The sequence below is a fragment of the Tachypleus tridentatus genome, chromosome 11, assembly GCF_004210375.1.
Source record: "Tachypleus tridentatus isolate NWPU-2018 chromosome 11, ASM421037v1, whole genome shotgun sequence".
NCBI classification, from domain to species: Eukaryota; Metazoa; Arthropoda; class Merostomata; order Xiphosura; family Limulidae; genus Tachypleus; species Tachypleus tridentatus.
In genome coordinates, this window is record NC_134835.1 from 78,687,051 (window position 1) to 78,708,484 (window position 21,434).

General features: G+C 34.8%; 1 pseudogene across 1 annotated transcript in view; it reads left to right on the forward strand.

Annotated features, from left to right (window-relative positions):
• LOC143232554 (uncharacterized) overlaps positions 1-21,434 on the forward strand; it is a 205,144-nt pseudogene that overhangs the window by 157,065 nt on the left and 26,645 nt on the right. The window contains exon 2 of the transcript XR_013017591.1: positions 6,825-6,943. The product of XR_013017591.1 is annotated as an uncharacterized LOC143232554 (transcript). The remainder of the gene's footprint in view (positions 1-6,824; positions 6,944-21,434) is intronic.

Sequence of the window (21,434 nt, forward strand, 5' to 3'; positions counted from 1 at the left end):
AAACTAGTATCAGGTATTATTTCAGGATACAATAATTAACAAGAAAGAGAATAACTTGGTTAAATAATTATAATTCTAAGTAGTGTGTGTGCTATTATCTGTGTGAAAAGTTTCATATTTGAGGCATTCCACAAAAACTTTGTATGTTTTGACACTTCATTTTTTTGTATTTTCTATAAAAAAAAGGAAATTTTTATATGAAGTTGAAACTTAACTAGTATTTGTACATATATATATATCATCATTTTCAGCGAAGTGTAGTTTCATACTGTATTATTTGTTGAATGAACTACTCAACTGTGTTGCTATAGATTTCAACTAGCGGTAAATGATGAGTTACGAAAATGAGGTTATTAAATTCACAAAAGAAAATTGCGAAAACCAGAGTCATTAGTAAACAATGACACTTTGACAACAACGAGATATTACAGTAAACATATGTCTTACACTTTTCTGTCTCAAAGTGTAATGACCCGTACTTGGTGTCAATACCAATTCAGTGATAAGGTGAGAGGATAAGACAGTTGAAAGCATCAGTCACAACCTCTACGGAAGATAATGTTTTCAAATTAAAGTTACGTCTGTAACCTACCTACCTCAGTGAGATATGATCTTTTGAATGTAACAATGAAGAGAATTTAAACAAAGTCTGTTTGTTTATGGCTTCATGGCGCATAAAAAAAGATCTGATGCATATTTGAGATGAGTAAGAACCGAGTCAGGTGGATCATCAGTGATATAGCGCCGGTTGTCTTCAATGACGAATCAAAATATACTGACAATTGTACGAGAATCTAGAGAAACATGTTGAACATTTTTTTACACAACTTTGAAAAAAAATACATGTGGAAAACGGTCTATCATAATGTGAGTTTAATTCAATACTCAGAAACGATTTACCTTCATGTTATTCAGAACAGAGCCCTCATTCCAGTCAGGTACAAAGAAGAGATTTTCCGTATGAGAGTACGATCTTACACTGCTATGCTGAAGCAGTCGGCCAAACTTAATTTGATGGATTAAAACGCCCACCAAATTCGAATAATAATCACTGGTGCTTACCGTGAAAAGAAGAAACCAAGAGGTTGGATTAGGCAGCGATAACTCTTGATGTGAGCCCTGTTGAGAAATATTGGTATACGGAACAGTAGCACTTTTCTCAATCCAATCAAGAACTGTGCAGAAGATTCAGTATTTATTTTATTCAGTAAGTGGACCCAGCCTCCACAAAAATGAATAGCTCTTGTGGTCAGTATATACATATTAACGTTCTAAAAGTATCATTTTGTCTCATGGCAGACTTGCACGACACTCGTCACCAGCAAACACACAGGGAATGATTTCTTAACGATTTTTTTCTTGGCACTAAATTTTTACAGATCTTTTCTCTTTGAGGAAGAACTTTCCATGTCTATCAGGGAATTATTAATAAGCTTTCCTTTAGTTACGTATATATTTCCCAGTTTAAACTCTATAATAACACAACCAATCGTTCAGTATATGGCATAGTGTGGACTCGATCATGTTTGATGCTATACTTAGATAAATCGTTGTTTTATTTCCTAAAAAGAATATTTGCATAAAATCGACCATGAATGTCAAGTGTTACTTGAAAAGCACTTTATACACACTTAGGCAGAGACTTCTATGATTTAGTTGTAGTCATCTCTAATTTTGAGTGCCGAGGCAGCCAGGAAACAGCTCCCGCTACAACAATGAATTTATCCTGTTCTCTTGAACAACTAACTGGACTGATTATCACTTTTGTAACGCAGTTCAGGTGAGAGTATGGATTTGTTCAATTACATAATGTCTCGAGCAGTAGGTGCTTCGATCCTCAACCATGAATGTTGTATTTTGATCCTTTACTGTATTTTGTTCATTAACTAAACTTAAAAATCCTTCACTAATATTCGCCATTGTCTTATTTAAAATATACTGAATGACGTCAGCTAGTTATTTTACTTTCCTTAGCTTAAAAATCAGATGAATTTTAATTAAATAAGTCCAAACTTTTATTGATTGACTTTTGGAACTGAATTTATTCTGTAATTCTAAACAGTTTTATTTTGTGAAGCAAAATCCATCAATAATAAAATCACGAAGCTATGTGATTTTCCAGTGATAGATACTACGCACTCTAAATCTTCAAGGACAACAAAAAAAAAACCTCTCTACAGTTTCACATTTGTACTCTTTCTAAGTGCATAGATGGATTTATCGACATATAAGTTGATGAATGATACAAACAATCAACAACTGCGAGCGAATAGACAACATTACGTGACTTCAGTAAAGTCCCTAACTGGCGGTGTGGGTGCCCTAATGGACTTGATTGATATAAGTGATTGGAGAGTTAAGACGGACTTATTCTGCCAACACAACACATCTTGCCTTCAGTGGTTCACATTATTGACTGTTCTCTTTTAGTTTTCATCAGAAAAGAAACATCATTCTGACTCATTAATCACTGGCTTTCTTCTTCTAAACGTTTCAAATGATTTTATGTGTGTGTGTGTGAACGTAGGAGTGAAGATTTAGTAACAAAAACATTACCCTACTTTCATTGTTGTTATCCAAAAGACGCAATAAATGTAGTCCGATAAATATGTTTGTTTGCCTGTTTTGAATTTCGCGCAAAGCTACAAGAAGGCTATCAGCGCTAGCCGTCCCTAATTTAGCGGTGTAAGACTAGAGGAAAGGCAGCTAGTCATCAACTTTTGGGCCTCTCTTTTACTAATGAATAGTGGGATTAACCGTCTCATTATAACGCTCCCACGGTGGAAAGGGCGAGCATGTTTGGTACGATAGGGATTCGAACTCGCGACCCTGGGATACGAGTTGATTGTATGGAATGGTTAGGTGAGATGAGGAGTCGAGTGCCTAACCACCTGGCCATGCTGGGGCTCTTATAAATATGTTGTTCAGTCCATGTATTGAAGGTTAAGTCTAACGTTAAGATATGTGTGTGAGAGAACTTCGAGATGAAGAGTTATGGTTCAAATGACTTCACTTTTATTGTTTCTATGCAAAAGACACGATAAGCATGGAGTTCTGTAAACCTTGAATCTGACAATTGAGTAAACACAATATATAACACATACTTTGTACAACAGAAATAGCTTTATTAATTCTGTCTATAATCTTTCTCATTAAATCAGAAACATCCAATTTAGTTCTGTATATAAATCCTTACTTCACATAAAAACAGGTGTTATGGCTCTGCATGTAAGCTTTTATTTCACATTAAAACTGCCGTCTTAGTTTTGCAAATGACGTTTTACATTAAATCAGAAACAGCCACCTTAACTCTGTGTAACATTTCAAACCCCATAACAAGCAGCCGTCTTAGTGCTGTTTATAACCTTTCACATTAGATTAGAAAGAGCGGTCTTAGTTCTGTGTATAACCTTTTATATTATATCAAACGTCCTAATTCCGCGTATGACCTTTTATAACATTAATAAAGGCAAATATAAACCTTTAACGATCTAAAGATTTAGGGTGGAACCTTTAATCAGTTTCATTGCCCATTTGATTAGGGTGTGCCTCCACTACAGCCATCTTTTGTTGTCTAAGTGGTCAAACGTTGCTGTTTCACGCCCACAGTAAGGTGTGGTGGCTTTTTAAAGATTTGTCTGTTTCAAACTCAGGAAGCCACCTTGTACGTCGTGGATCAAAATGTTATGTTTAACCATGATCGGTGATTCAAAAGAATTACATTAAATGGTAGGTTTACTGCTGCTTTTGATGACTAGATTCCAAGTGTTAAATAGCCTACTTCCTTATGAGATGGAGGTTTGTTCAAAGTTAATTGGGTGGAACCATTATTTAGTAAAGATAACAGATTAGCTTAACGATACTTCAGTCATACTTTACATCACGTACATCATACTTTACATCACGTAATCAGAGATCTAAGGTTTGGTTGATTAGTCACATTTACATATTCCAAATGTTGTTTTCTTTACTAATATCTTTTTTCATATTAAGTCTCTAAAGAAATTTAATAATTCCTAAGTTCCTAGCGGATTATTGGTGTTCGTGAAGAAGTAGGTATCATGCACTCTCAGTACCCCGATGAGTCAGCGGTATGTTTGTAAACTTATAACGCTGAAATATGAGGGTTCGATTCCTCGCAGTGGACGCAACAGATTGCCCAATATGGCTTTACTTTAAAACAAACGAAAAATACAGTCCCACGAAAACAAGATGGCCAAACCACTGTAGTAGTGAGTAAAGATTTTAAAATGAGGAAAAGCTAAATATCTCGTAGAATACGATAGTTAAATTTATTTAATGAGGAAGGAAAAACTGGTTTACTGAAATATAGGAGATTTAAATTAACACAGCTTTTTACGGTTAATGTCTGAGGGTCACAATACGCAAATACGGTGTTATAATAAAATATACTGCTACAGTTAAATCGTAATCAAAAAGTTTAAAATATTTTCATCAAATATCAAAAATAAATTTCGGTAATATATTATTATGTTATATTACCACCATATTATAAAACAAGGCAACAATAAAACACACTAACAGACTGTACTGTTCCACTAAAGTACAACCGTACAATAACATTAGTGAAAATTTATATACTAATTTTCCCTCGGTTTGAGACTTTTATTTCTCTACTGTCTTAAGGACTCATTATGGGATCACCGGCTTAACACTTTTATTTTCAAAAGATTACTGCTTTAAATCTTTTAATCCTTGCTCAAAAACAATCGATATTATTTCAAGGATGTGAGGCGTTACTCCACCGTAAGCACCATTTTTACGATATGTTAATAATAAACTTCGTCTAAAAGTTCGTTCAAATAAACAGATATATTACATGCATTTTTAAAAATGTAACACACTTAGCTTCTAAGATAAAGTATCGGAGATTTCTCTAAAAGATAAGATATATTATTGTTCTCTCACGTATACGATATTAACGTCTTAGACATAGTATTTTAACCATGGTAGGAACATATTAAGTTTTCAAATATGATATTAACGTATAAGCTTTAATCATCAAAGTTATGACTCGCATAGAGTTTTCTGATAATGTCTTAGGCACAGATTCAGTGTGTTGTTGACGCCTGTTGGCATAGTGTTTCAGATTTGGATGTTTTTGTTTTTTTTACGTTTATCATACGTAATAATAATGCCTCAAACAGAGAGCCTTAAACTTTATATTGTAGTACAAAAAATATTTTTTTCATTTCACAATATAGAATCAGAAACAGAATTGTACATGTGGAAATAGTGTCTTAAGCTCATCGTTTAAGATGTATGAGTTTCGAGTGCCTTGAATACTAGTTTAAATAAAACGATAGTGTTGAAATATAGTTGAAATGGTATGTTGCTAACCTTCTGGTGACATTATATATTGGTTTAATAAGTAGGCTATAAAATACTTGTGTTTATAAAGAATAATGAATATTGTAGTCCCAACTGTATTGTAAAAAGTCGTTTTTCTAATTGATTTGGTTTGAATTTCCAGCAAAGCTACACGACGGCAATCTACGCTAGCCTTTCTTTCTTTATCAGAGGTTAACGCCACTCACCGCCAATTCTTTGGCTACTATTTACCCAACGAATAGTGGAAGTGACCGTTACTTTATAACATCCCCAAACGTGAAAGAAGAAGCACATTTAGAGACGAGAATTCGATTCCGTGACCCTGATGTTATCAATCAAATGCCCTAACTACCAGACAATACCAGGGCCGCTTTGAAAAGCAGGTAAAAATAAAGTTAGATAGGAAATAGGCCACCATCAGCGATAATTGTAGCCTGCAAGGTTACTAACTTTTGCTGTCAGTCTGGTAGGAAAAATGAGTACTCCGTTTGCAAATAAACTCTATGTACACTGAGATTTGGGGAATCGGTTCTTTACGCTGCGTTACGAAACATTCCAGATCCAGGGAATATCGATTCGATTAAGTTGGGTTTTTGGGCTGACCAAAGTAGATTCTGGACTTACCTCAAATCACTGCTTGGCACGTAATGCGTTATCATACTGTAAGAGGTGTCACCCCTTGAAATAAAATCTAGCAGCTCAGGCTGTATAGCGTTAGCCAGAGTATCACAGTAAGAAAAAAACGATTTATAGCTCACTAACGTCTAAAAGCTAATATTATCAATTCACCTCTTCATGTTTCAACAGGAAAGCCAGTCCACTCAAAGTTAAATATAGGTAACTGAATTCATCACTGCTTCTGCTTCCCATTGTTCCCAACCACAGTTTTGATACTATAAGACTTTCCATCCACAACAATGATGATCAACTTGTGTTCTGCTGTCCTCGAAGAAATCTGGCAACACGGAGCTGCTTGCACGCTATGGATATGTTGACAATACAATCCTGAACACTCAATAAGCTCATGGATGATAAACTTAATGGCAGATATTTGGTTTATTTTTACAGCACTTTTCGAAATTTTGCTGAATTCATGTATTACTTTCATATGCCCAGTTGCCTTTTATTCATTTAGTATATTAACCAAATTAGATTTAAGTTCAAGCTGAAAAAATATGTCAAACAATCTACCAACAGCATTGCATCCAATAACCATACCAGTTTAAAAGTCTGTATATTATTTTATTCTTGCCATATTTATTTCAATTGGTTATCTGTGGTAGCTGCTAATTTTTATAAGCCTTAAGCAGCAGTAGACAATGAATGTCGCAAGCACATTTAGAATGAACAGGAACATTGTTAGCGCGACTGTGTTGTTTTAATATTATTCGTAATATAGCACACAGTAAGTTTCTCTGTTCTATCAGGTAATTAATTTATTAACACTGGAAACATTTGTTTATTTCAACCAGATCGCATGTAGCTCTGGCGTGGACTGTTCAAAAGTAGCCACCACAAGGACCAGTGAACACAATGACACTAGGGAGATCCCAGAAATTAGTTTGGAGATGCAGGAAGGTGACTGGTTAAAGTAAGTACCTAAAGACAACATCAGACAAAGGTAAATGACTCGTTAAGATACCTTTGAAGACAGCATTAGACAACGGTAAAGTTTGTGAATTATCAAAATAAATTTATAAATTTGACATCTCACAACCATAATATCTCTTATTGGTTAAAGTGAGAATAGTGTCAGAAAACGTATAGTTTCTCTAACTGATTAACGTAGCACCGCTCATCAAATACGCTTTCTGATGAGTTAAGTTTGCAAATACTGCATCGCATCAAAAGAACAACCTCTAGATGGTTGCTGTACGTATGTAAAAATGAAACCAGATATATTGTGCAGCGTCTATAAACACAGTTTCGAACTGCGGCACAGTTACCAACTTGTTAAAGTGAGTATGTAAAAACTTCATAATACTACAGTATAATCTCTAAGTGGTTAATATACGCATGCAAAAATATTAGACAGTAGCACGATTTCCAGCTGGCTTGATTAATGGTATTAAGGCAGTATGAAACACAGGTACAACCTCTGACTAGTTAAAGTAAGTTGTTAACTACAATATCAAACATTGGAAGAGTCCCTGACTGGTTAAAGCTGTTGTGTATATAAGGGCATATATTGGTACCGTATCTAACTAGTTAAAGTTTCTAAAAAAAGCGTAAAATAACGGTACAGTCTTTGAATGATCAAATTAGACAACAGTACAGTTCATAAATAAAACTTTAGACAACAGTACAGTTCATAAATAAAACTTTAGACAACGGTCAATTTTGAACTATTGTCATTATCTGGAAAGCTCGCAGACACACCCTTTACTTGGAATTCGGTCAATCTGAAAATCACGAAAAAGGTATAGAATTAGCTTGAAAGAACAATCGAAAGATTCTTTCCTAGAATAGAGAACAGTTCATAGTTTTAATAGGTACAAACTGTTCTGTTCGATATGTTAATAATTTTTGATTTTGGTTTTACATTCTTCGAGTATTTTTATTTGTGAACAATTCATGCCGAAATTTATGATGTTTTACCTTTTCAGACTAAAACTATTGTTTTTTACTTTAATCTTTGTGAACTTCAATCATATCATGTCGAGAACTATGTTTTATAGTTTTTTCATACGTGAGCAGATAAGATCTAAATCATTAATTTCATAGACTTCTTTAACTTGTCTACATTTCGTGACAAAATCCCTACGCAGCTATTTTATTCGTGAATCCTCCCCGTTAAACATCGTAATTATTCCCCTTTTGTTCATTTGCCAACAATTAAAAATGTACAGCATTCTTAACCCTAATTTTAACAATTCAGATTTAAATGTATTGTTTATGATCAGTTCCATAACCTACAGTATCTTATACTTTGTTTACTTTGAACATATCCGATTGAAAACTTGTAATGTTTAGCAGGTAAAGAAACCTTGAACTAATTCATAACATAGTGAGTTTAGTGTACACTTTTTTTACTCATCTACGCTCAGAGTGTTCATTTAGTGCTTTATCCCGAGTTCCTTTCCAAAACAACTGTCGATCACTTCTATATATATGTTGTTGCTTGAGACAGGATTGACGGACAGAAAACGCAGTTTATAGAAAGCTTCCGTCAGTCACAAGTGATTTAGCTCTTTGTTTAAATAGAATATTAGCGTTTTGTATTCACATCTTTTTAAACATTTTCCTCATTTTATCAACAGCGTCTTCCTTGAGCTCATGTGTAGTAATAATGTGTAAGATCAAGTGTGGCATATTTGTGTTTGCTTCTTTTTTACTTACATATTTAATACTTAAGACAGCTGAATTGTCTTTCTATTCTTGCTCTTCCCCTGGTGACACAGTGTGACACAGCGGTATATTTGCGGGCTTACAATGCTAGAAATCGGGTTGGGATACCCGTGATGGGCAAAGCACAGCTAGCCCATTGTGTAGCTTAATTATAAACAAACAAACTTTCTGTGTTTTTTTAACTTTAACAAGATATAGTGTACGAATAAAAATATATGTTTCATTTTGTACAACAGCTATTCAAACACATACATTAACTCGCTTTGTCGACATCTAACATAACGACGAGTCTGCTAATAAAGTTTATTTATTTCGGGTACAACAAATTTAAAATATTAAATACACGTGTACCATTTCACCAGGGTGACCTTTCTTATAATGTTACATTGCGTGAAGCAATAATTTTATCACAAAAGTCCATTTCCATAATGTCTCAAGAATGGTGGTTTCAGTTGTTTATAACAAAAACACTGGTAAGCAGTGAGGTTGAGTTTTTACTCATCACATCAGTTTCTTTCTTTATAAATCTGAAAATTTTGTTAAAAATAAATAATTCATCTATTCAAACATTATATTTAGTCTTGATATGAGAAGTTAGCTCAATTAAATTCCTGTTTTTTAAACTGTGAAATAAACTTCTTAAGTGTTTATTAATATCCCAAAATCCATGCTCACTGTTAACATTTTGAAATACTCTCTTCAAGTGGCTACTTTTGCAATTACTTTCAATTTGATTAATTAATTTTGGTGAAATTCAAAAAGTATGAGAAATTCTGTTGTTTCTGTCTTAGTTAACGGAAAAATAGTTCACCTTTTCTTCATTCCCAAATTTCTTCTTGGCTTAGATAAATCGTCAATAATATTTTTGGTAGTTTCAGGGCACTTTGTATAGTCAGGTTTTCTTTTCCCATTTAATCAATATTCAGAAAATTATAGAACACTAACCTTCCGTTTCAAATATTTTACTTGAAACATAGGATAGAAGGTCCCTTCTACTTGAAACATAGGATAGAAGGTTTTTTCTATTTGAAAGATAAATTGAAGATTTCTTCCACTTGAAAGAAGAATATTTCCAACATATTACACATATCTGCAATAGTTTTATTGTTTTAAACTTTTTACACGTTCTAAACTAATTTATATGCGCTGAATCTTAAAATGATATCCAATTTTCTCCATCATGTACAGATTTATTTCAAAAAGGCAGTGTGTAATTTTGTATAAGTGAATCATTTTCATTGAACTCAGGTCACGTGATGTTATACTTATAAAAATATCGACCTATATTTTTGCACGCAATAAGTGCAAATACTGCGTTCTTCCAAGAAATACCAAACGAACCTTCACTATAGTTATGAAGAAAGCTAAACCTGACGGTAAATATGAAGTTATGAAGATTTGTGAGGCAGGAAGGAAAAATGCAGAAAATTAGATATGGTATGTGAATGTCGCCATGGAAGTATGTCCATTATACAACTTTTACTATTTACTTGATTTGTTGTTTTTTTGTTTTAGAATCGAGATTTGTAAACAGTCAATGAAAGTCATTTCCAAAAACGTTTGCAACGAGAAAAGCAGACAAGCCTCGCCAGGTCGAGATGACTAAGGCCTGGCACGAACCTAAAAATAATTTAAAACCCATAAAGTAAGTTCTCGTTGTTCAGTTGTAAGGGAAGTGAGAACGAGAAAAGTTAAAAGCAAATACCATATGATAAAAAATGGAATAATTTTTAAAAGTTTTAAAATATTGAATGCAGAAAAACCCAAAGAAAAACAACTAAGAACCAAAGAAATAAAAACCTGTGTAACATATTTACTGTTGTACATTTATGTTAAAGCCTACGTTTGTTTCAGTGTTGTTGTCTTTTTGCCTGTGACGTATATTTTTAAATGTGTATTGCGCAAGTCCTGCTTGTTGTCGGTATTTGTAAAAAATTATTGAGTGTAAGAATCAAAAATGTACTAGATGTATATGTAATACCAGTGATTGGCAGTATTGTTGCCAAGCGAACTTTGGTGAATGTTCTAGAGCAGGGGTGTGCAACAGGCGGCCCGCGGGCCACAACCCGGCCCGCCAAGCCATTTAGTGTGGCCCTAGTTGTTGTAATCTAACCATGTGGCCTGATCTGTAATCCAACGCAAATGGAATATTTTTAAAAGCATCGATCCTACGGGATTCCCAGGCTTCGACTCGACAAACTTCTAAAATTATCTTTGCTAGAGAGGAGCAGGCCGAATTCGATTGGTCGGCCTCCTTAGGGCATGAATAGGTGACGTGCACTAGCACTATTGTCTACGACTCAACGTCATGTCCTGAACCTCGCCTTCGTCCGCTGGCGACAATTTTCCCTAACCTCTGCTGTCGTCATTCATTATTGGTGAAAATTTTATTACCTTTTACAGTAACAACAAGAGATTGAAGGTAAATTGATTATTATTTAGCATATTGTTGTGACTTTACTGAATTTATTAAAATTTTTGCTTTCAGATGCATCTGATTCTATGCACAGTGTGACCTCGTTATTCGCGGGGGTTACGTTCTTTACCCTCCCGCGAATAGCGAAAAACCGCGAATATTGGATGCAGTTTTAAAACGTATATGTATGCGATTATATACTATATGAAATGCTTCCCAAACACTAATGATACTTATACTCATTGATGCAGTAATAATGTAGCAATATTGCATACTGTTATGTATTTCACTAAATTGTACCGTGCGTTACCGGGCTGTGCTTTGCCGTTTGCGTTGTTGGGGAAGCTGAGGCAGTCAGCCAATAGCAGTCCAATCTTGTTTGGTGAAGACGACAATTGATAAAAACGGCTTGATTGAGTAAATACAACAGAAATCTCCTCGAAAAGCCCTTTCAGTCTCTGTGACCTACAAAACGCAGTTCGCGCATAACCCGCGAACATGCGGGGCCGCGAATGGCGAACCGCGAATAGGCGAGGTCACACTGTATTTTGCTATTCTCAATTAATTTAAGTACCGGAAGGCTATGATCGGGATGCCAATTTAGAAACATGTGTTTCTGTCCATAAGAGGTTCCATGTGTAAATAAATTCTATGTTTTTTTCTACTTTGCTATTTTCGTGAGAATAATTTTTGTTTTGATTTCAGGGCTAGTAAAATGTCAGCAGTTAAGAAACGAAAAATTGATGATGAGGAAGGTTATTCAACAGTGAATGGTGCACAAAATATCTTGTTGTCCCACATAATCAAGGTGTTGTCTGCCTCGTCTGTCAAACTACAATTGCAGTCATGAAAGAGTACAATATTAAGCGACATTACGCAACTAAGCACTCCTCCCAGTTTGATGAAATTGTTGGTCAGGCACGAAAGGACAAAATTGAACATTTAAAAACATCCATTGAAAAGCAACAAGGTGTTTTTACCACTTTCAAGAAAAATTCAGAACTGGTGACAAAACTGAGTTTTAAGCTTTGTGAATGTATGGCAGAAAAGGGAAAGCCTTTCAGTGATGGAGAATTTATTAAAATTGTTTAACAATATTCACAGAATATGCATGTCCAGAGAAAAAATATTTGGTGGAGCAAACTAGCCTTTCCCGCTTTACTGTCTCACGCAGGACAAAAGATCTTTCAGAGGACATCAAAGAAAGAGAGATTGAATTCGTGTGAAGCTTTCAGTCTGGCTTTGGATGAAAGCACTGATATCAATGACACATCCCAACTTGTCATTTTCATCAGAGCTGTTACTGCAGGCTTTGATGTTTTCGAAGAGTTTTAGATATGGCAAGCCTTTCCTCCACAACCACAGGACAGGATATTTGTGAACAAGTGCTTAAGGTTGTAGAAAAGTTTGAACTGAATCCTTATAAATTATGTGGTGTTACAACAGATGGTGCTCCTTCCATGACAGGTAGGACAAATGGATTCACCAAGAAATTTCTAACTGCAATTGGAGCACAAGACGTAGTTGTAAGCCATTGCATTATTCACCAAGAGAGCTTGTGCACCAAAGTTCTGGATTTTGCAGAAGTCATGAAAAATGTCGTCCAATGCGTAAATTATATTCGAACACGAGGATTAAATCATCGACAATTTAAAACTTTTTTTTAGATGAGCTGGACAGTGAGTATTCAGATGTTTTGTACTTCTCTGCTGTACGTTGGCTTAGTAGAGCTGCTACTTTGAAGAGATTCTGGAATCTGCGAGAGGAGATTAAGTTCTTCATGGAGAACAAACGTCAGAATGTGGACTTCTTGAGCAATGAGAACTGGCTGAATGACTTAGCATTCCTCACAGACATTACACAGCATCTGTCTGATTTAAACTTAAAACTACAAGGGAAAAGTCAACTTGTGAATAAGTTGTTTGAGCATATTTGTGCTTTTGAGAAGAAATTGGAACTTTTCCAGGTTCAGTTGAGAAGAGCCATATTGACCCATTTTACATGTCTTGCAACCAGGAAACTGGAATTTCCTAATATGGATTGCAACAAATATGGAACCAGTGTACAAAAGCTGCGTGATGAGTTTGCAAACAGATTTACAGATTTCAGACAAACTCTGTGTACGTGAAAAGTTTCCCAATTTGTCCCGTCATGCACAAAGAATTGCCTCCCTTTTTGGTAGCACCTACTGCTGTGAGCAATTTTTCTCCAAAATGAAGCTCATCAAAACCAAATGTAGAAGTCAGCTGACTGATGAACATTTGACCAGTCAGTTAAGAGTGGCAACCACTTCTGTCAAAGCTGATATTGACAAGCTCTGCAAGGACTCTAAATTTCAAGTGTCGCACTAAAATGATCACTCATGCAAAAATATAAAATATTATTGCTTGCATTTTGAGAATTTTTTTTAATTTATTGTGCATGTACACGAATAAGCTTGTTTTTTAAGTGGCCCCGCTTGATTGATGAAGTTGGTTATATGGCCCACCGACGAAAAATGTTGCACACCCCTGTTCTAGAGTCTCGCATGATTCGTATAAAAGCATCGCTCCAAGAGAGAAGAATAATATTATTGGATAGCTACAGTCAGTGTGCTATAGGCCTTAGAAGCTATAATTGTGATTAACGTCTATTAATCGGAAAACTACAGAATTTTACAAGGAACGTTGATAGATTTCGAACATTACAGATCGTTCAAGCTCAGTGAATTACCTTAGGACATTATTATTTCTACGAGGACATTAGATATCTTGTTCGATAAAAGTGAGCTTGTAAGGATGTGAGGCTTACCAAGAAAATACATCGTTAGCTTAAACGAGGTGTGATAATATCAACTCAGAATTAATTTGCTCGTCGTGGACCTGGATCGCCAATAAAATATTCAGTTGTAGACCGGATATAAGAATCTCTATTATTTGCAAGCTTGTAAAACTTTGTACTAACCATTAGCAATAACAATTGTTATAAACTGTATTGTTTTTATATTTGTATATTACAATATATTTGTATTAAAAATGAAATTGTGTGAATCAGTCGGGTTGACAAATAACAAATATTTGATGCATATTAAAATTTTATTAACTTCTAAATTAAACGTTTTGGTTATTTGAAATAGTAACACTAAACGTAGGTAACATAAATCAGAGATTCCTCCGAAATAAATTATCATACGTAATACTTAAGTAAAACATAGGGAGCACGATTATTTTTGTATCAAGTTAATAACATTAAAAACTGGATGAACCAGTATGTTTAGAAACATAATTATTTTATTAGATGTGTTTCTAACTTCAGTGGATTTGCTCCTTGGATATTGTACGTGAACATACCTTACTGAAAGTGACGACATATTTCACTGAAATAAATCTGTTTATGTTATGACAAGTTTGATTAAGTGAGTATCTCTTAAAAGAAGAAACTAGTTTTCTTCTTCTTCTTTATTTGAAGGGGAGTTAAAAATATTATACTTATATGCTCATCAAATACTCATTCGGTTCTGAACTGGAAGACTAGAATGAATGGAAATGGTGGAATTCTCGCGATACTCTCATCTGAACGAAGAAAAGCGAGATTTGGTCGTCGTCACTCTACAGTATATACACGGCCCAAAATGCGGAGCGCGTTTTGCAACAAAAAGTATTATAGAGCAACACAATGAAATTCAAACTTCTGTAACCTAAACATGATAAATCTGGTATATAAAAATTAATTTAGGATACACTATGATTTATAACAAATCTGGTACATAAATTTAATTTACAATACGCTATAATTTATTAATTTGCTTTTAATGAAGAACTGCATGATGGACCTTCTATTCTGTGATCACCAAAGGGATCGAACATCGAGTTTACTGTTGTAACCCCTCTAATTTACTGACGATTCACAGTAGTAAGAAATAATCCACGAATTTAGTGCTTAAATAAAGTACTGTAAAAATAGAGCATGCATGACGACACCTAAATAATAGACTGTAAAATGCATCATGAACAAGGAGCTTCAATAAAGTTTTGTAAAAATAGAACCGAGAACGAAGTGCCTGCTTCAAGTGCTCCAAACGAGTACCTTAAACATACTTTGTAGTTAAGAAAGACAGGGCACAACAAATTTAATTAACTTATTATACGTATAATACTTTAAACAGATTTTAGTTTCCTGTCATTATTATAATACTTTATATAAATTTAGCGTAAGGCTTTAATATCATAAAAATAACATAACTTGTAGAAACTTGCCACACACTTACTATAAAATTATTGTAATAAATAATCGCTAGAAAATATTTCAACCAAACAAAATATCTTAGCGCTATAATTATGTACCTCGTACACTATAGCAGAAATGTCAGTAAAGCCATTTTTATCAAGTTCGAGTTATTTTGACCTAATATGTTGTTGCTTATTGTGGGGTTTCTCTCAAAGTTACTTCAGAGCTATCTGCGCTTGCTATCCCTAATTTTGAAGTGAAGTGTGAAGCCACTTAGGGGTTACTCTAATGGAATAGTGAAAGTTGACCGTCACTCTTATAACGCACCTCCCGGTCCCAAAGTGCACAGCGTCTTTATATTTTTGAGCGGTTACTGAATGCGAACTATGGAACTTCGGATTCATAGTCCAGCATGTTATTTTCTGGTCCATTCATGACCCGACTTAATATGTATATATTAAAAAAACGTTAATATTTTAAACAAAGTAGGAAATACAGAAAAATATTTTGTATAATAACTAATATAATAATATAATAATATTATATAATATGTATAATAATATGCATTAAATTCGTGGTGTTTGAATTTTCATATACTCACTACAAGTAACCTGTTCTTATATAGATACTTTGAGAATAAGGCCCCCCAGTGACACAGTGGCATGTCTACGGACTTACAACGGAAGACACCAAGCTTCGTTACCTGTTGTGGGTAGAGCACAGGTAGCCTATTGCGTAGTTTTGTGTGTAATTACAAACAAACAAATAAGCTCTTAAGCAGACAAAAATGTACAAGTTAAAGACGTTCGTTTTTCTCTTATCACCTAAATAATGGGTTTCAATTAACGACAAAACACTCGACGCCCCGTCTGTTATTGGACTCAGGCCAGTCGTGGCTTACTGTTAATGTACCAAGACTGTGAATCTAAGGATTAATGACCATCGCAAAACACATACCGTAATTCGATGTTGTGGCTATTCTATCAGACAAGAGTAGCTTAAACGTTGGCGGTGGATACTTTTAACTAGCTGCCCAGTGACTGCGCAGATAGATTGCCTTGACGTAGCTTTGAGCAGAAAGCCTAAATGTAACAAACATAGTTACAAGATTCGCCAGATGTCACTGAGTTAGACTGGTTTTGGAAATTTCCGCTGCTTGACAGTAACCGTGGAGAATAAAGTTAGTTTCAACTCACTGACAATAAAAATATTTAATGTAACATTGAAAACATATTTTGCACATATTTATCAATTCACCGTTATTAATGATCTTCTTAGAAACAAGTTGTGTATGGTTTGTGATACGTAAGCGTATCATGCGTTTCCTAACTTCTTATTTAAATGTAGAATTTTTTTTAATGTTTCGTTATTTATAATTATTAGGTGTTCCAATAACATGTAGACAAGAAAGTCACTACGTTGTTTCATTCTAGCTACCTTTGTTCTTTGTAATTCCATGGAGACACCTGGCTTACCCATGGGAGGAAGGGTTATAGCTTATGCAAGAAGGTTGACAGCAGTGTCGTCCGATATTATGCTAGATGATACCTCAAGGTTACAGCCTCTTTTATATTTAAATGGGTAATGTTAGTTGCTCTGATAAGTCTGACGTTACATATTCACATAAAATACACGAGATTTATTGAGTCTGGAATATGATCCTGATTGAGTCTGTCAAATAAGTCTTGAGAGAGTATAGCTAACCTCATCAGTTCATAACTCCAGTCAACAAACTAACTATCCATTGTCCAAATGTGATGTGCTGTATACGCACTGTTTCTCTGTGTTGCCTAAATAAAAATGTCGTTATGTATTACAAATCATGTCCAATCCATCTGTTCTCTAGCACAGACCTAATTAGCAGAATTTATTATTATATTTATATATTGTAATATATTTTCCAAACCTCTCACTGTATAGAAGATTTACCTAATTTAATTTCTTTAGAGGAGTTTTATTTTAACTGGAAATACCATAGAATAGGTAAGAAGATATTTTGGAGCTATGACCGTCGGATATTACTATAAAGTTTTGTATTTACTGTTATCGAGTTTAAAGAAAACCTTTTGCTTAAGAAATGGCTATTTCTGCAAGTAGAAGCACTCACGCTCAAGAGATAAACTTGTGTGAAAAAGTTGTCTGGTCAAGGAAGAGCCCTCTCCCAGAAGTTGGCCTTTTACCAATGTTGCAGAGGTCTGTGACTTCAACCTCTCTGTAGTTGCAGATGCTGGAAGATCATCCAACATCTGATGCATCCGTAATGGCAAGTCAGACATTACCTGAAAGAAACAAAATCAGTGTGACTGAAGCATGTACAATTGAGGGCTGCTTAAATGAAATGGCGTTTGACGAGATGTTTGAAAAAATCTGTACAGTTCTTCAAGACTATCATTAGCCAGAATAACAAAAGTCCAGTTCTAATTAAAGATAGGTAGGATTGAAAGCGTCATGGACGATGCTATCCACCATCAAAACTCTCTTCCCAGAAATTGGAACACTGTACACTAATAGGTGGAAACTGTGAACTGTAGGGCAATCAGGAGTCTCTTTGAGCTAAAAGGTGTCCTGCCAGGTTTACTGGGATCACAAAGGGACTTCAGGTCGTGCAAAGCTGACAAGCAAGCTGCAAGAAGTAATTTATCACACTGCCAATCTGCATCAAAAACGTATTACTTATGTGAGGATCAGTATCTCTGTTAACGCCTAATGCATTGAATTAATATTTTAATGCTTTCTCAGCGACGTATTGACCAATAAATCACAAAAAGAGGCTTTTATTGTAATCACAGTTCCTTGTGTTTAAGACAAAGATCTTGTCCCAGATATTAAAATATGTGGCAAAAAGCGCCAAATCATTTCCTGAAACATATCATGCAGGCAACTGCAACTATTTGGAGCAAATGATTTCAAGAACAAACAGTCTAATTTTGGATTACATTAATTATCTAAGTGAGGCATAAATGGAAGGCTGGGATACAGTCATGACTAAGTTGCACCAATGGCTCAAACTCAGAATAAATGCAAACAATCTATCAGGATAAATTTAGAGCTCAGAAGAGAGTCTGCCACTGATAATCTGACTGCTTACTCATATTACCTGTACCACCTTTCTTGTAAAACTTACAATGTGGTGTCTTTCACAGATTGTGTAAACATCCTTGTGAATAAGAACTTCCAAAAACATGAATATGCATTCCTTGAATGTGAAAGTTATTTTCACCCTTACAAAGACAATTTGTATTGTAACAAGGTGTGAAACGGTAACTCCAAACTGATATAAGTAGAGGGAAAAGCCTGCAATAACAGCCGCTGTGGCTAAATTTTGGATGAACCAACCTACTGAAGTATCTCCACTACATTGAATTATAGCATTGCCAAGGGTTAGCCATTCACCTATACAACCTGGCATTATAGTGTAACCACACTGGTTTTCAGTGACTGATCAGTCCTTTTTCTATATTTCAGTTTATGCCAATGATTTCTCTACCAGAATATCGTCCAGAAAAAAAGAGGGACAAAGTATATGCTTTGTGATATGTTGTTATAGCCTTAGTATTGGCGGAACATTGGATAGCATGGTTCAGAGCACTAGAAGAGATCAACATGGATCAGGGAGCTAGTTTCAGAAGCCGAATGTTTTCTGAACTGTGTGAGATATGATGAAACATGTACTTCGACGACTTATCGCATCAGAACTGATGGTGTAGAAGAATGGGTGAAACAAATGATCAAGTGCATTTTTAATCAGTGATGACGAGAAAACCCACTTGTAGAGAAAAATATATATCTTAAAACGGCTGGTTTGGGTTGAGAAAATTTTTTATCTAGAGGAGCGAACAACGTTTCGACTTTCTTCGGTCATCGTCAGGTTTACAAAGAAAGGAAATTTTCTCAACCAAAACCAGCCGTTTTTACATATATATTTTTCTCAAGTGCACTTTTGATAAGTTTTTTTAATTTCAGTAAAACCTATTGGAATGAGCACTTACTATGCCTTATGATGATGTACAAAACAAATGAACAGAGATTTTACATGTTCTATATCAAACATATTCAAATAGGACATTCTTTTCCCTGTTAACATGATGTATTGTCCTTCTCCTAGAGTATACGAAATGGTTAAGATCTAAATTAGTTAATGGACAAGATTTTGCACGTCATCAGCTATGAAAGACTGCAAAGTATCAGAAATTGACTAGAAATATGTCAACAAAGAAGCAATAGAACCTTCATAAAATGTCCCTCAGGGTCTGAACATCAATTGTGCTAGATGTGCTTACACATCTAACAGAAGTATTATGTACCTAAAATTTTTTTCAGAACTTGTATCCTCTCGAGGTCTGACCGTGTTCTATAAAGATTAGAGTGGGACAGACTTCCAGATAATGCCTGCTTTATTCAGATTCACGACCATCATAGCGGTTCAGACAAGCTAGCTGCCACCTGTAACATCATCAGCATGTCACATAGGGAAATCACTGTAAATGAAAAGGCTCCTAAGTCGATTATAGGACTGATCACCTTCTAGTCAATGGAGACAAGGTGAGGAAGTTCCTGTCTTCAATAGCAACCGCAGAACTTCTAAAAACACCACCCTAAGTGATTATTTACTGGTCTACATTAGAGCAAATCTATATTTATTGTGACGGAGAGTTATACACTTCTGCGGCTCAAAAAAGAGCTGTACTGCTTACAGGTTAAGCTGGTAGACATTAAGAGTGTTCATGCCAAATAAAGAAACATCGAGAGTAAAGCGACAGCAGCCAAAAAAGGATAACTGACACATTTAAGTATATTGTAGTAAATATGAGGTAGGGGCTATGAAGCTACATATCTGCTGCGGCTGAGCACTGTACATATTAAATATTTATTTGTAATCTAAGCATATAATGTGTGTATATATATGCATTTTTTAATTTCAGTTCTTTATCATTAAATTAAATAAACTGTTTTATTCTAGCATAAATTTTAGAAAGGTTTCATTATATAATATGATTTAGCTGAACAACTATTGTTTGCTCCAACGACCTGATGTTGTAGTTTTAAATTGTTTTTTTTCCTTTCTTCTGGCTAGTTAGTCCTGCTTTATATATCGGTTTTGGAGTTTTGTTAATATGGTTAGTCATTCTATCCCAAAGTTATTTATTCTATAGTCTTGGCCAAAACGTTTGCATACTGTGCTATAGTGATATTGTTGTCTGCATGTACGGAGTAGTTATTGAGTAAATAACTGAGCAATAACAGAGAAAATAGCGTATCGTAGGACAAACATGTATGAATTATTTTTCTGGTCTGGATAAGTTGTTTTGAGCATTTGTTTATCAAACTACACACACATACCTATGTAGTGCATGTTTGGACAGCGTCATCTCAGTGGTTAAACTGCTTTTCATATCCTGCAGGGAAATGTTAATAGCTCCTCATACAGGTATCATATGGAAATTATATTTCCACCATATGCTATAGCAAGGTTTGGCAATACCTTTGTGTTTCAGAAGAAAATACCACTACCCACACTACGTGTATTATAAAGGATTATATCGACCAGACGGAGAGTAAAAGATTGCTTTGGCCAAAAAAGTATTGAGATTGCAATTCCATCGAGAGCTGGTGGACAGAACTGAGCCGAAAAATTGCTAATCACTATCCGTATCCGAAATCAGCTACTATAATTGAGTTTGAGCACCTTCTAGTGACAAGTTGGAATGGATTCACGATGGATTACATCAGTAACCTCATCGACAGCTTACCACGTTACCTTGCAGAGGTTATTAGAGTAGGAGAAGGAACATTCAAGTACTGAATGTTTAATATGAGATTACAGACGCTATTTACAATAATTTGATGTTATATTTTGTCTTTATATATGTTTTAGTAAGGTTTTGTTATGGTAGGTGAAATGCTGTAGAACACATCTTTCTACACGTACCTGATAAAATTGTTTACTGTTCTAATAAATCGTCCATGAAATCCATATGTCTCATTATACAAATTAAATATGTAGGTTTTTAATATAACATGCATTTCTTTGTTTCACAGTGCTAAGTGTATTTGTATTACATCTTATTTCTTACAAAACACGACAAAAATTTTGCCAAGATTGTAGTTCTTT